Source organism: Helianthus annuus, chromosome 11 (genome assembly GCF_002127325.2).
Source record: "Helianthus annuus cultivar XRQ/B chromosome 11, HanXRQr2.0-SUNRISE, whole genome shotgun sequence".
In the NCBI taxonomy this organism is placed as follows: domain Eukaryota; kingdom Viridiplantae; phylum Streptophyta; class Magnoliopsida; order Asterales; family Asteraceae; genus Helianthus; species Helianthus annuus.
The window spans coordinates 98,472,495-98,490,042 of NC_035443.2; positions in this window are offsets into that span (position 1 = coordinate 98,472,495).

Genomic DNA, 17,548 nt, shown 5'->3' on the forward strand with positions numbered 1-17,548 from the left:
TATTGAAGTAAAACGTGGTTTAAATCAATGTTATGTTTTGTGGAAATGCATGCTATACTGAATACAAACACTTATGCGGTATTGAGAAAGTGCATACATCCAAGCCTTGTGACTGTGGTGATAAACCTTTAAACAAATTAAAGGTCCATCGGTTTTTATGTTTAAATCGAATTCGGTCATTCCTTTCATCCAAACATACCCAGGATGTCAGGAACGGGAGTTGTCAATTCCTATGGTACCACTACCTACTAACGAGCAGCGTGATCAAAGTTAATGAATGTATATTGTCCCACTTAAACAAACTAAATGTCATACACAAAATATAAACATGTGAAAACAATGCACTAAGTATGTAATCAAATGTACACACTTAGCGTGAAATATCATGTAAAACAAATGTACTAAGTATGATGAACATACATAGCATGAAAATGGTAAATCAAATGTACTAAGTATGGTAAACATACATAGCATGAAAATGTCATGTAAAACGATGTACTAAGTATGCACACAATGGACATACATAGCAAAAACATAATGAAATCATGTACTAATGAACATAGCAAGTATATAATGCAAAAACACGAAAAGCATGAAAGTAACAAGTAGGCACATGTGTTTCACCCCAAAACGTTTGAAAAACAATAAAAGAGGGGTCTATGTACTCACTTGAGAGTGCTTAGAAGTCCTAGGATAACCACTAAGCAAAGCTAGTGTCACACCCCGGCCGCGTAAAACAACAAACCGCGGCGGAAACGCCGGGGAGGTGAGTGGCGACAGAATTATTGTTTCAACAACCATGGTAAATAAAGTTATGTATTATTAAAATTTAAAGTTACATTGTCTTTAAGTTCAAACTAAACTAACATAATAACTGTCTTTTAAGTCACTAAGGCCCGAGTCCGCCTAAGTGAAGCACAAGCATCATCATGCATTAGCACCTGAAACACATGTAAAAATAGGTACGTCAGCATAAAAATGCCTGTGAGATACATAGGTTTTGTTTATGCAGATTCATGACTTGTATTTGAAAGGAGAGTTTAATAAAATGTAGTCATGAACCTTGTAAAATGTTTTCCTTTGTAAAACCATGTGAAAATCAATGAAAATCAAATGATGATGAAATGATAATGCATGGTTAAATGAATAACCAAGTAAAAGTGAATTTGTATAAAATATGTAATTTGTAAAACAATGTCATGTTTATGTATGAAATGTTTCATGTGTTGCCCAAGTGGTTTATATAACGCAACGATGTATAATACGATAAAAGCACTTATATATAGGAAGTACCAGCGGCGTATCCACCATGCTTTTATCATATAACACATAGCCCCGTTACATAAGTCACTTATCAATAACCAACCAAAATGTCTTGTTCCATGTCAATATGTGTATGTGTAAACCATGTACAATGTCATGTGTATCATGTAAAACCAATGAGATGCATAGCAAGTAGGAAATCATCTACTCAACTATGTAATGATGTCTAATGTGAAAACAAATGTCATGTATGGTGAATAACTAGAAGTTACTCAACCCCATAGAAAATGTACAAAACATGTTTTTGAATAAACCTAAGTTTAAATCAAATGTTATGCTTTGCAGAAAAACAATGCTTTATGATTACAAACATTTATGCAGTAATGTTAATCGCATACATTCAAGCCTTGCGACTGTGGCGACAAACCCTTAAACGAATTAAAGGTTTATCTAAATTATGTAGTCGGATTCTGTCATCCCCAACTTCCAAACAAACCCAGGAAGTCGGAAACGGGAGTTGTCAATTCCTATGGTACCATTACATAAGTCCGAGCGGCGTAGCTAATGTTAATGAATGTATTATTGTCCCGATTGAACATACCAAATGTCATAACCAATGTAGCATGTGAAAACCATGTACTAGGAATGCTAAGTAAACATGCCTAGTAGAAATGTTCATGTAAAAGCAATGTGCTAGCATGCTCAGTAAACATACATAGCAGAAACGTCATGTAAAACAATGTGTTACATATGCTAAGTAAACATATGCAACAAATGTGTAACAAATCAATGTGCTAGCATGCTTGACATACATAGCAAAACACAATGGAAAGCATGTACTATATATGTACTAGGTGAAAGTAGCATGTTTATGTCATAAAAGCATGAAATACACAAAAGTAACATGTATGTACATGTGTATCACCCCAAAGTATTTGAAAACGGTAAAAGAGGGGAACTATGTACTCACTTGGGATTGCTAATTAGTCTTGAGAATAAGACCAATTTAAGCTCTAAGTATCACGGAAATCAACCGGCACATAGTATAGGTAACTATGTTAATAATCGGCTCCTAAATCGGGAGATAGGATAGAATGAGGTTCTATAAATCAAATGAGTAATTGAACTCATATAGTATGATTTATTAGTCCCAACATTCTGATTGGAAGGCCTACCTAAGTGCTTTTGACCCGTTTCGACACATTATGGTAACATAAGCTACTATAAGGCGTCGTTAGCGTAAAACTATCATCGGATGGTTAACTATGTGCTATGTCAAGTCTTACATGCCCAATTATCCCTAAACATGTTACTAAATCAGATTACATGTCAAAATTATGTTCACATAGTCAAAATACGGATTTATGCTTCAAAAGGGCATTTTGGTCATTTCCTATGGGCATACAAGCTAACAAGCATATGACTAACCAATCCTAGGTGATCATAAGGTTATAACCTCAGTGGTTATTCCCTATGAAACTATGATCATTAACTAAGCTTGGTCGGATCCTAAAGATCGACCAAACGGGTCGGGTTCGAAAGTCTAAGCGGTTGTTTAGACCGCTTAACTTACGACCCTAAACAAGCACAAACTAATAGTGTCGAGTTAAACATGTCAAAACATGTCTAACCTACTGATTTGGTATCAAAACAAAGTGTTTTGATACCCTAAAGTAGTTTCGTTGCAAAATGCGTGCTAAAACGCATGTTGACCGAAACTTTGACTCGACACTACAACTAGCTAACGTGGTAATCAGCAGCTATAACCGTGAAGGATTATAACTATCGTGATTACAATCACGTTTCAAAGTTCAATTGAACTTTGACTTGACCAATTGATGGTCAAAACCGAAAGTCAAACTGTTGGCCAAACATTTGACTTTCTGCACTACATAAGGAAAAAGCCATAAAAAGAAATGAAAGAATGCTCACTAAGGGTCCTTGCTATCTTTTCTACAAGAAGACAAAGTCCCAAATGCTTGAGAGAGAGCTCCAAAGCAGATGTGAAGAGAGAATGAGAAGAAATGAGCAAAGAATGAAGGAGTTTGGATGGCTATTTATACTTGTGGTGAGTTAATAGGATCATCACAAGTGTTTTGCTTGGTCATTAAGCATTAATCCTAGCCATACATGTGTTACAAGCTGATTAGAAGCCTTGTTGAACACACAAACTTGCCCACCACACAAAGAAATTGCACAAACAGCCCCTGAATTTGCAAACTGTTGCTGAAAATGAACTTTCTGCCCAGATGTGGCACTCGCGTAGCGCGACGGCATAGGCAGGAGGGCTCGCGCTACGCTAGCATGCATCAGGTTCAGCAAAGTTTCAAAATTGACAGAAATGGTCCCTGCACGTGTTTAAAGCCTTTTTCGATGCGTTTAAACCCCGTTAACCTCATTTCAAGGCTCTAAAATGAAGTTAAAGTATAGGGGACTCAAAACATGCTTGAAAACATCTCGGATGTCGGTTCGTTTGGTCGTACGATCGCGTTGTTCGGTTAATTACGACGGAAGTCGTAACGAACGCAAAATCGATCCAAATTAAGCGACGAATGGAATTTTTGCATGGCGAATCACTAAAATAAAAATATTTTAGTGTGTACAAAAATTTTGGATGTCCAGATGTGTCCAGAACGTAAGATATGCGCGAAAATGCAAACTTACGTCGTTTTTGACACTTTTAGTCCCTGTAAGATTATATAAGCATGTTTTCGCACACCGAACCTATCAAAGCTTATTTCTAAGCCATGTTTAGGTTATTTATGGTATGTTTAACTTATGATCAAGTTCCGGACTGTACGTTGCCTTACGAAACGGCAGACTTTCGCAAGTTGACGCAAATAGTCCCTGAGAGCGAATAAACTTGTTTTTGCCATACCAAAGCCTTTAAAACTTATTTCTAAGTTATGTAAAGGTTATTTAAGGTATGTTAAGTTTATGATGATGTTCCGGAGTGTTTGTCGCGTTAAACTGATTGTGTTTACGCATCAGTTTGCGTATAACTTTCCAGAAAACGATATAGAGTTCAAAATCGATCAAAAATCAACATGGGCACAAAACCAAACATAAATGACAAACATTGGGATCAAAACACACTGTTTTATTAATATTGTATTGTTCAGAGTTTGTAAAATGATATCACAAGCACAGATGTCACAGTCTCCCGTACTTCAGGAAATTTCGTCCCGAAATTTATTTAGAGGAAACTTGTGAGAATAGATGCGGATATTTCGCTTTCATCTGATCTTCACGTTCCCAAGTAAACTCTGGGCCACGTTTAGATTCCCAGCGAACTTTGACCAATTTAATCCGCTTGCCTTTCAACTGTTTAAACGAACGGTCCACTATCTCCACAGGTTTCTCAACGAAGTGCATTGTATTATCAACACGAATTTCATCAAGTGGTATGTGGAGGTTCTCATCAGCTAAACACTTTCTGAGATTGGACACGTGGAATGTTGGATGAACATTTCCAAGTTCAGGAGGTAGCTCAAGCCTGTAGGCTACTTTTCCGACTCTTTCAACGATCTTGAATGGTCCAACATAGCGAGGTGCAAGTTTTCCTTTCTTCCCAAATCTAATCACACCTTTCCAAGGGGATACCTTGAGTAGGACGTGATCACCAACTTGGAATTCCAAGGGCTTGCGTCGTCGATCCGCGTAACACTTCTGACGGCTTCTAGCTGTCTGAAGGTTTTCACGAATCTTCTTGACCTTATCTGTAGTCTCTAGAATGAGTTCAGGTCCAGTAAGCTGAGCTTCACCTATCTCATCCCAGCAGACCGGTGAACGACATTTTCGACCGTATAAAGCTTCAAAAGGAGCCATATTGATGCTAGAGTGATAACTGTTGTTGTAAGAGAATTCGATCAAAGGTAGATGCGAATCCCAACTACCACCAAAGTCAATCACACACGCTCTAAGCATATCCTCCAGTGTCTGGATTGTTCTCTCAGATTGACAATCTGTCTGCGGATGGTACGCTGAGCTTAAATGAAGTTGAGTACCCATGGCAGATTGCATGGTTCTCCAAAAGCGAGACGAGAATCGAGCATCTCTGTCTGATATAATGTTCAAAGGAACACCATGTCGAGATACAATCTCATCAACATATATCTTGGCAAGATCGTCAGCAGACAGACTCTCAAGGATTGGCAAGAAGTGTGCTGTCTTTGTAAGACGATCAACAACAACCCAAATGGCGTCATGACCCTTCTTAGTGCGCGGTAACTTGGTAATGAGATCCATAGAAATGTTTTCCCATTTCCAAACCGGAATCTCTGGTTGCTCCAAAAATCCAGAGGGGTGTTGATGTTCTGCCTTAACCTTAAGACAAGTAAGGCATTTTGAAACATATAAGGCAATGTCTTTCTTCATACCTGGCCACCAGTACTGGGTTCGAAGATCCTTATACATTTTGTCCGCACCAGGATGAATAGAATAACGAGACTTGTGAGCTTCATCCATAAGCAAAGTGCGAAGATCGTCTATACTTGGGACCCACAAACGGCCCGTGTAATAGAAAATCCCAAAATCTCTTAGTTCAAGCTCAGGATTAGTATGACAGGGTAACTCTTTACCCATCAAGTCTTGTATAACACAAGTATGTTGAGCCTGAATTATGTGAGATTGAAGGTCGGATCGAACCTGAACATAGTGAAGCTTGACACGTTCCTTACGACTTAATGCATCAGCCACGACATTCGCCTTACCAGGATGGTAGCGAATTTCGCAATCGTAGTCGTTTAGGAGTTCAACCCAACGTCGTTGCCTCATGTTTAGTTCTTTCTGATTGAAGATATGTTGGAGACTCTTGTGGTCAGTAAACACTACACACTTTGTACCGTAAAGGTAGTGTCTCCAGATTTTGAGAGCAAAGACTACTGCACCTAACTCAAGATCATGAGTTGTGTAGTTTTTCTCGTGCACTTTCAGCTGTCTTGATGCATAGGCTATAACTTTGTTTCTTTGCATAAGAACACAGCCTAGGCCTAAGTTGGATGCATCACAGTACACGACAAAATCGTCGTTACCCTCGGGCAAAGATAGAATAGGTGCATCACAAAGCTTCTGTTTCAAGGTCTGGAAAACTTCTTCCTGTTTGGATCCCCACTCAAAAGGTTTGCCTTTCTGAGTTAAAGCAGTGAGAGGAACCGCAATCTTGGAGAAGTTTTCTATGAAACGGCGGTAGTAACCCACTAGACCAAGAAATGAACGAACCTCGGTAGGAGTAGTAGGAGTATCCCAGTCCTTAATCGCACTGATTTTGGCGGGATCTACATGTATACCTTGTTCGTTGACGATGTGCCCCAAAAATTGAACTTCCTTAAGCCAGAATTCGCACTTGGAGAATTTGGCGAAAAGCTGTTCTTTCTTTAGGAGCTCCATTGTAAGACGAAGATGTTGCTCGTGATCCGCACGAGTCTTAGAATAGATCAAAATATCATCAATAAAGACGATGATGAACTTATCCAAATAAGGTTTACAAACCCTATTCATCAAGTCCATGAAAACAGCAGGAGCATTTGTTAAACCGAAAGGCATAACAGTAAACTCATAATGACCATATCTGGTACGAAAAGCTGTCTTGGGAATATCTTCTTCGAGAACTCGAAGTTGATGATACCCAGAACGTAGATCAATCTTTAAAAAGCAAGTAGCACCCTGAAGCTGATCAAAGAGATCATCAATGCGAGGTAGGGGATATCGATTCTTGATGGTAAGCTTGTTCAGCTCACGATAATTAATACACATCCTAAAAGATCCATCTTTCTTTTTCACGAATAGGACAGGAGCGCCCCATGGGGAAAAGCTTGGACGGATGAATCCTTTGTCAGAAAGCTCCTGAAGCTGCTTAGACACCTCTTGCATCTCAGACGGTGCAAGACGATAAGGTGACTTAGCAATGGGATTAGCGCCAGGCACAAGATCAATGCGGAACTCAACTTGGCGCACAGGGGGTAAACCAGGTAATTCTTCAGGAAATACCTCTGGATAATCCCGAACAACAGGGATATCTTGGGTTGTCTTACCCTTGCCTTTATCCTCTACGACATGTGCCAAGAAAGCAACATACTTCTTGCGTAGAAATTTGCGGGCTTGGGTACATGACATGAGTTTAACGGGTTTCTCCCCATGAACTTCTAAGATCTCACCAGTCGAAAGCGGTATACGAACCAACTTCTCAAAACATACTACCTCAGCATGGTACTTGGATAACCAATCCATTCCAACTATAATGTCGAAGCTCCCGAGTTGCATCGGTGTGAGGTCGATAGGGAAAAGATGGTCATTGAGATTCAACTGGCAATTTCGAAGAACAGAGTTGAGGACAACAGGTTCACCACTAGCTACTTCTACTGTCAAGGGCTGTCCTAGTTTTGTTCTAGTCATCGCAAGTAAAGGCTCAAATGCTAAGGACACAAAACTCTTATCGGCACCCGAATCAAATAGAACAGAAGCAGGATGGTTGTTAACAAGGAACGTACCGTTCACCACTTCGTTATCCGCACGCGCCTCATTTGCATTCAGATTAAAAGCTCTACCACGAGCTGGTGCCTGATTTGCATTTACCAACCTCGGGCAATTGTTCCTATAGTGGGTCAGATCCCCACAGTTGAAACATGAACCAGGCGGAAAGTGAGGTCGTACAGGATTCTGGGCTGGGTTTTGTACTGCTGGATTTTGAGCTGCCTGATTCTGATTAGGAGCAAAGCGGCAGGTGTTTGCAAGATGACCAGACTTGCCACAATTCGTGCAGATACGGCATTGCATCTGTGGCTGGTGGTGGCTGTTACATCTGTTGCACAGAGGTGCATTTCCCGCATACTGCCTCTTGGCAGCAGGTTGTGCAGCCTGATTCTGTGCTGCCTGATTGGTAGCAGCCTGGTTAGTCTGAGCAGTGACCGCGAAATTCTTGGAAGCCTTACGCTTCCTAGATTTCTTTGAAGACTCAGCAGCCTTCTTGCCCTTACTCTCCTTGGCGCTATCAGACTGTTTCTGTTTCTTATCACCCTTCCTGTGGAGTTTACCCTTCTTGATTTGGGATTCAGTAAGGGTAGCAGCTAGCTCAATGGCCTGTCGGACGGTAGTAGGGTGACTGCCAGTTACAATATCCTGAACAGGATCTGGCAAACCGTCTATGTACCTCTCAATAGCCTTATCCAAAGGCGTGACCATAGTCGGACAGAGCAAGCTTAACTCCTCATATCTGTCAGTGTAAGCCCGGTGTTCACCACTGACTTGCTTCAGATCATTGAACTCATCTTCGAGTGCCCTCTGCTCATGTCGAGGACAAAATTCTCTCATCATGAGAGTCCTGAGTTCCTCCCAAGTCTGGCCCAAAGCAACATCAGCACCTCTATCTCTCATTACCCCATTCCACCAGGTAAGAGCCCTCTTCTGGAATACACTCGAAGCAAACTCGACCTTACGGTTGTTCGGACACTGAACATGGCGAAACGTGCTCTCAAGACTCTCAAACCACTGGAGAAGCCCAGTTTCTCCTTCAGTACCACTAAACTTGAGCGGTTTAGCCGAGTTAAACTGTTTAAAGTTGCACAGAGCAGGTGCATTAGCATTATTATTGGTGGCTTGGTTTATTTGAGTTATGAGACCAGGTAGCATAGCAGCCATCTGCTGTGCTATAATAGCTGCCAGTTCGGCATCAGGTTGAGGAACGTTACGTCGAGGAGGCATTCTAAAAGAGGAAACATGAGAGAAAACGAGTGAGATGATGTGATGAAAAATGAGATAACAACGAAATCGACAAAAGCAAGGAAGGTGGTCATTTGTTTGTTACCACAAAGCAAACAAACAACACACGGTGACAAATCAAAGTAAATGAGTCATAATAATGTATCACCGAAGACATGCTCGCCTATAAGTGAACACTCACCCCAAGAGTTCCCAGGTAAGAATGACTGGTCCGATAATGCGGATTTGTACGAACACTCTAGCCTTAGACAGAAAACTCAGGGTACAGGCATTCACTCTTCCAGTTTGCACGTGTTCACATTATTTAGACCCAAAACTTTGACGAGATTTTGAAAAATTGGAAGGTTAGGAGATTGATGATTCATTTTGGCTTCATGCCTTCCATTATGTTCGGTTTTTGTTAATCACCTAAGGATAGGTGACGGGTATTGTTTTAAGATCTAAACACAAGTAAACTTGTGTTAGGGTCCTAGAAAGTTATAGTCTAGGTCAAAGCATTGCTAATAACCTAATTCCCTATAACCATTGGCTCTGATACCAACTCTTCTGTCAACCCCGGCCGCGTAAAACAACAAACCGCGGCGGAAACGCCGGGGAGGTGAGTGGCGACAGAATTATTGTTTCAACAAGCATGGTAAATAAAGTTATGTATTATTAAAATTTAAAGTTACATTGTCTTTAAGTTCAAACTAAACTAACATAATAACTGTCTTTTAAGTCACTAAGGCCCGAGTCCGCCTAAGTGAAGCACAAGCATCATCATGCATTAGCACCTGAAACACATGTAAAAATAGGTACGTCAGCATAAAAATGCCTATGAGATACATAGGTTTTGTTTATGCAGATTCATGACTTGTATTTGAAAGGAGAGTTTAATAAAATGTAGTCATGAACCTTGTAAAATGTTTTCCTTTGTAAAACCATGTGAAAATCAATGAAAATCAAATGATGATGAAATGATAATGCATGGTTAAATTAATAACCAAGTAAAAGTGAATTTGTATAAAATATGTAATTTGTAAAACAATGTCATGTTTATGTATGAAATGTTTCATGTGTTGCCCAAGTGGTTTATATAACGCAACAATGTATAATACGGTAAAAGCACTTATATATAGGAAGTACCAGCGGCGTATCCACCATGCTTTTATCATATAACACATAGCCCCGTTACATAAGTCACTTATCAATAACCAACCAAAATGTCTTGTTCCATGTCAATATGTGTATGTGTAAACCATGTACAATGTCATGTGTATCATGTAAAACCAATGAGATGTATAGCAAGTAGGAAATCATCTACTCAACTATGTAATGATGTCTAATGTGAAAATAAATGTCATGTATGGTGAATAACTAGAAGTTACTCAACCCCATAGAAAATGTACAAAACATGTTTTTGAATAAACCTAAGTTTAAATCAAATGTTATGCTTTGCAGAAAAACAATGCTTTATGATTACAAACATTTATGCAGTAATGTTAATCGCATACATTCAAGCCTTGCGACTGTGGCGACAAACCCTTAAACGAATTAAAGGTTTATCTAAATTATGTAGTCGGATTCTGTCATCCCCAACTTCCAAACAAACCCAGGAAGTCGGAAACGGGAGTTGTCAATTCCTATGGTACCATTACATAAGTCCGAGCGGCGTAGCTAATGTTAATGAATGTATTATTGTCCCGATTGAACATACCAAATGTCATAACCAATGTAGCATGTGAAAACCATGTACTAGGAATGCTAAGTAAACATGCCTAGTAGAAATGTTCATGTAAAAGCAATGTGCTAGCATGCTCAGTAAACATACATAGCAGAAACGTCATGTAAAACAATGTGTTACATATGCTAAGTAAACATATGCAACAAATGTGTAACAAATCAATGTGCTAGCATGCTTGACATACATAGCAAAACACAATGGAAAGCATGTACTATATATGTACTAGGTGAAAGTAGCATGTTTATGTCATAAAAGCATGAAATACACAAAAGTAACATGTATGTACATGTGTATCACCCCAAAGTATTTGAAAACGGTAAAAGAGGGGAACTATGTACTCACTTGGGATTGCTAATTAGTCTTGAGAATAAGACCAATTTAAGCTCCAAGTATCACGGAAATCAACCGGCACCTAGTATAGGTAACTATGTTAATAATCGGCTCCTAAATCGGGAGATAGGATAGAATGAGGTTCTATAAATCAAATGAGTAATTGAACTCATATGGTATGATTTATTAGTCCCAACATTCTGATTGGAAGGCCTACGTAGGTGCTTTTGACCCGTTTCGACACATTATGGTAACATAAGCTACTATAAGGCGTCGTTAGCGTAAAACTATGATCGGATGGTTAACTATGTGCTATGTCAAGTCTTACATGCCCAATTATCCCTAAACATGTTACTAAATCAGATTACATGTCAAAATTATGTTCACATAGTCAAAATATGGATTTATGCTTCAAAAGGGCATTTTGGTCATTTCCTATGGGCATACAAGCTAACAAGCATATGACTAACCAATCCTAGGTGATCATAAGGTTATAACCTCAGTGGTTATTCCCTATGAAACTATGATCATTAACTAAACTTGGTCGGATCCTAAAGATCGACCAAACGGGTCGGGTTCGAAAGTCTAAGCGGTTGTTTAGACCGCTTAACTTACGACCCTAAACAAGCACAAACTAATAGTGTCGAGTTAGACATGTCAAAACATGTCTAACCTACTGATTTGGTATCAAAACAAAGTGTTTTGATACCCTAAAGTAGTTTCGTTGCAAAATGCGTGCTAAAACGCATGTTGACCGAAACTTTGACTCGACACTACAACTAGCTAACGTGGTAATCAGCAGCTATAACCGCGAAGGATTATAACTATCGTGATTACAATCACGTTTCAAAGTTCAATTGAACTTTGACTTGACCAATTGATGGTCAAAACCGAAAGTCAAACTGTTGGCCAAACGTTTGACTTTCTGCACTACATAAGGAAAAAGCCATAAAAAGAAATGAAAGAATGCTCACTAAGGGTCCTTGCTATCTTTTCTACAAGAAGACAAAGTCCCAAATGCTTGAGAGAGAGCTCCAAAGCAGATGTGAAGAGAGAATGAGAAGAAATGAGCAAAGAATGAAGGAGTTTGGATGGCTATTTATACTTGTGGTGAGTTAATAGGATCATCACAAGTGTTTTGCTTGGTCATTAAGCATTAATCCTAGCCATACATGTGTTACAAGCTGATTAGAAGCCTTGTTGAACACACAAACTTGCCCACCACACAAAGAAATTGCACAAACAGCCCCTGAATTTGCAAACTGTTGCTGAAAATGAACTTTCTGCCCAGATGTGGCACTCGCGTAGCGCGACGGCATAGGCAGGAGGGCTCGCGCTACGCTAGCATGCATCAGGTTCAGCAAAGTTTCAAAATTGACAGAAATGGTCCCTGCACGTGTTTAAAGCCTTTTTCGATGCGTTTAAACCCCGTTAACCTCATTTCAAGGCTCTAAAATGAAGTTAAAGTATAGGGGACTCAAAAAATGCTTGAAAGCATCTCGGATGTCGGTTCGTTTGGTCGTACGATCGCGTTGTTCGGTTAATTACGACGGAAGTCGTAACGAACGCAAAATCGATCCAAATTAAGCGACGAATGGAATTTTTGCATGGCGAATCACTAAAATAAAAATATTTTAGTGTGTACAAAAATTTTGGATGTCCAGATGTGTCCAGAACGTAAGATATGCGCGAAAATGCAAACTTACGTCGTTTTTGACACTTTTAGTCCCTGTAAGATTATATAAGCATGTTTTCGCACACCGAACCTATCAAAGCTTATTTCTAAGCCATGTTTAGGTTATTTATGGTATGTTTAACTTATGATCAAGTTCCGGACTGTACGTTGCCTTACGAAACGGCAGACTTTCGCAAGTTGACGCAAATAGTCCCTGAGAGCGAATAAACTTGTTTTTGCCATACCAAAGCCTTTAAAACTTATTTCTAAGTTATGTAAAGGTTATTTAAGGTATGTTAAGTTTATGATGATGTTCCGGAGTGTTTGTCGCGTTAAACTGATCGTGTTTACGCATCAGTTTGCGTATAACTTTCCAGAAAACGATATAGAGTTCAAAATCGATCAAAAATCAACATGGGCACAAAACCAAACATAAATGACAAACATTGGGATCAAAACACACTGTTTTATTAATATTTTATTGTTCAGAGTTTGTAAAATGATATCACAAGCACAGATGTCACAGCTAGAAGATCACGGAATCAAACGGCACCTATATAGGTATCTACATTAATAAACGGACCTATCGGAGGATCGGGTAGTACGAGGTTTCATAAACCAAATAAGTGTGGGAACTTATGTAATATGGTCTAACAAAGCCTACGTACTAAAACGAAACTTATCCTAAGTGCTTTTGACCCGTTACGACCCGTCTAGGTAGCTTACGCCACTTTAACGCGTCGTTTGCGTAAAACGCGTTTGGAATGCCTAACTAGCCCTATGATAAACAAGATATGCCTTAACATGTTTAATATTGTTGTTAAATCAGTTTAGATACCAAAGATTATGTTATATAGGCTTAAAATGAATTTTGGCGTAAAAAGGGTATTTTGGTAATTTATCTAAGGCACATACATTACCTATCATACAACTAGTTAAACGATGTGACCATAAGGTATACCCTCGGAAGGTTATTCCCTATACAACTATGGTCACCTAAAGTGTTTGGTCGGATCCTAAAGATCGACCAAATGGGTCGGGTTCGTAAGCATAAGCGATTGATTAGATCGCTTACCTTTACGACCCTAAATAAGCACAAAACTAAAAGCGACGAGCTAAACATGCTAGAACATGTTTAGTGAAGTTAGAAAACAGGTTTGGTATTAAAACAAACGGTTTTAATACCCTAGAGTAGTTTGGTTACAAAATACGCGAGAAAACGCATTTTGGCCGAAACTACGACTCGTCACTAAGCCTAGATAACGTGGTAATCAGTAGGTATTGTCACTAGGGACTATAACCATCGTGATTACGCTCACGTTATGAAGTTCAAACGAACTTCGCGTTGACCATAAACTGGTCAATGCAGAAAGTCAAACACAGTTTGACTTTAATGCTAAAACGAACGAAAAACGCGAAAGAATACTTACAGAAGGTCCCCGCAAGATTGATCTTTCCAAGTATTCTCAGGTATGAAGTGGTTACACTTCAACTTAGAGAAATCTCAGAAAAATCAAGTGGGTTTGAGTGAATGGGGTGGGGGGTATTTATAGATTTCGTAGAACCGTTAGGATCGTTTCTTGAAATCCGAGCTTCGATCTCCACCCTCCATGTGTGCCCATTGTTTTAGAAAACCATGGGACATCCAAAACCAGCCCACAAGATGCAAGAAACCATGGGTAAAGGTGTGTAACAGCTAGAAATGGCTGGAAAGCACATTCTGCTGATCTGGGGAGGCTTTACGGACCGTAAGCAGGTCCATACGGTCCGTAAGGACCCTGCAGACCAGCAATGTTTCAGTTTTGGCAGTTTTGGTCCCTGTGCGCGTATGGTCGTGTTTTGGCACTTCTAACACCCGTCAAACCCATTTCTAAGCTCTACAAGGATGTTAAAGTATAGGGAACATAAAACATGCTCAAAAATATGTCGGATGTCGGTTCGTTTGGCCGTACGATTGCGTTGTTCGGTTAATTACGACGGAAGTCGTAACGGATGCAAAAACGGTCCAAATTGCGCGACGAAGGATTTTTGACAAGCTAATCACTAAAACATAATATTTTAATGATTAAATAAATTTTTGGATGTCCTGAAGTATTCAGAATGTAAGTTATGCGCGAAAATGCAAACTTATGCACTTTTTGACGCTTTTAGTCCCTGAATGAGCATAAAGTTTATTTTAGCACACCGAACCCCTCAAAGCCTATTTCTAAGCTATGTAAAGGATATTTAGGGTGTGTTTAACTTATGATCATGTTCCGGAATGTTCGTTACAGTTCAAATCGGCATACTTTCGCAGTTTGTCAATTTTAGTCCCTGTAAGCGAATTGACTGGATTTTGCCATACCAAAGCCTTCAAAACTTATTTCTAAGTTATGTAAAGGTTATTTAAGGTATGTTAAGCATGAATTGATGTTCCGGAGTATTTATCGCGTTTAACTGATTATGTTTTCGCACCAGTTTGCGTATAATTCTCCAGAAAGCGATATAGAGTTTGAAATCGAATAAAAGTAAAAACATGAAAAACATCAAACACAAATAAACAAACATTGGGATCAAATAACTTTATTTCATTGATAACTGAACTGTTTACAATGATTACAAGCACAGATGTCACACTCTAAATCAAGAGTGTTGTGATCAATAGCAATGTTTCCATATGGGTCAAGATAACACTCCCTATCTGGATCCCATCTATTTGCTCTTTTTGCCTCCGAAAAGATACCAGAAATTCTAATCATTCTATTTGTGGAAATCATCCTTCTGTAATTATACTTCTGTTCTTCAGTTCTGTCGTCTTTCCACGGAACAGGTTCATTCTTTGCCGTGAAAGCGTACCCAACCACATCTTCCTCCGGTAACAATTCACTCCAGTCATAACCCTCATCATCATAAATCACCGCAAGAGCTCTAGATTTCTCTTTGTTCTCTTCAATCTGCTTCATTCTTGGCGGCTCCGATTTGTTTTGATGATATATCGCCTTTTTGTAGTAATCTTCCCTGAACGGGTTTTCAGACTCATCAGCATACGCATTTCTGCATTCACGCTTGAAGTGACCTTTCTGCTTACATTTAAGGCATGTCACCTTGGACTTATCAAAACCTAACTTGGTAGAAGGTCCACAAATTGACTTCCTGCCGGTTATTTCCATGAAACGCTGTGCTCGACGAACAGCACTGGCCATGCACCACCTTATGTCAATTAGTTCCATTTCTTCAGGATCTATTTGATCATAGTCCTCTTTTGTTAGGTTGGTGTTGCCAATCTTCTCAGCTACAAGGCTTTCATACGATTCCAATACCGAAGCTAGGAAAACTATCTGCTGTTTAGCCGACTCCTCGCTGAAATTCTGAGCATTCTTCATGTCTACAGCGATGTTGCAATGAAACAAATTCTTTGCATCAGACTGGTTTGAATTTGATGAAGATCCACTGTGATATCCACTGCTTTAACTTTCTTTGTTCGTTGCGGAGACATTCTCAACAGAAAACGCAGTTTTGGGAGAATTGTTCTTTGGCATCATGCTCTTTGGATAATACAAATCCAAGTTCTGCTGGTACGATGAGTGATTGACTTTGAATGTCTTCTTCAGTTCCAACTCGTGACTCTCGAGTTTCTCAATCAGCAAATCTACAGTTAACACTTCTGGCGCTTTGATAGTATTTTTCAGCATCATCGCATAATATTACCAATCCATCTCGTCTGGCAACGAATCGAACAATTTGTCTACTAGCTCATCTTCAGGAAACTTAATTCCATGTCTAGCTAGTTCCAGCTTCAGGTGCCCAAACCTCTCGATCATTTTTGAAACTGATTCATTCTTTAAACACCCGAACAAATCAAATTCTTTCCTAAGAAGTTTCTTTTTGTTTTTCACGATTTCAGTACTTCCTAAACATTTCTTTTCTAACTTTATCCAGAGATCTTTTGCACTAGAGTATTCGATCAATGAGATTATATCTTCACGAATAGATTGAAACAGCAACGCAATACATTTATGCTCAGCAACAAACGACTCTATCTCATCAGATGTTGATAAAGTTTCACCCTTTATGCTTCCAGCATCGTATCCATTTTTGAGACTCTTCCAGCTCAGAAACGCAAAAGCAATCAACCAATCTTCGAATTTCTTTGCCCACCGACTATATTCTTCAATAGCCATCAACTTGGTGGTTTGTTGTAAGTTCCGAAAGCACTTTTAACCTCCAAAGCATCCGATAATTTCTTCTTTGCAGTTGGCGGGTTCTCATTGTTGTTGCTTGTAGATGTATCATCTCCCGAATTTCCAGCAAATGCGTACATGTCGCTAAACGGGTTCAAGAAAATGTCATCCATCTTGAATGTACCTGCAAAATCAGCAAACACTTAGAAAAATTTTCGAAATTTTGAAAAACAGTGATTTCGAGCGAAATCACCTATGAGCGAAATCAACAGAATGTACTTCGAGCGAAATCAAGTATATACTGATTTCGAGCGAAATCAGAAATGACTTTACGAGCGAAATCAAACACTTAGGTTCCTACGAGCGAAATTAGAAGATTTATGTCCTTATGAGCGAAATCAAGTATTTCGCTCCTAATGGCCAAGATGTTTTCGAGCGAAATCAGGTTCTTATGAGCGAAACCTTCGATGTTCGTAAAAGCGAAATCAGGTTTTTAGCTAATTTTCACCATTTTTAGTCCGAATTTTAGCCTGATTCTTTCTAGGGTTTGTTATTTCTATGTTTTACACGTTATACTCGAAATTCAGTCCATTTCAACCGTAGGAACCAGTTCAAATCAGAAAAGTATGAGAAGAAGTGAGTAGAAGTAAGAGAATCTGGTAGAATCAAGCTGTAGTAGTA